Genomic DNA, 228 nt, shown 5'->3' with positions numbered 1-228 from the left:
AAATTTATAAAAATATATTAAAATTTTATATATATATATAATATTTTAATTACTATATATCTATATTTATAAATTTTTTTATTATTATTTTATTATTATTTGTATTATTATATTATATATTTTATATATATATATTTTTAAAAATATTATTATATTATGTATGTATGTATTAGTATGTATTAGTAGGGGTATTATTTATTATATTATTATTCTTTTTAAAATTTTTTA

Source organism: Penaeus monodon, chromosome 22 (assembly GCF_015228065.2).
Source record: "Penaeus monodon isolate SGIC_2016 chromosome 22, NSTDA_Pmon_1, whole genome shotgun sequence".
Taxonomy (NCBI): domain Eukaryota; kingdom Metazoa; phylum Arthropoda; class Malacostraca; order Decapoda; family Penaeidae; genus Penaeus; species Penaeus monodon.
This window is presented reverse-complemented; position numbering follows the sequence as displayed.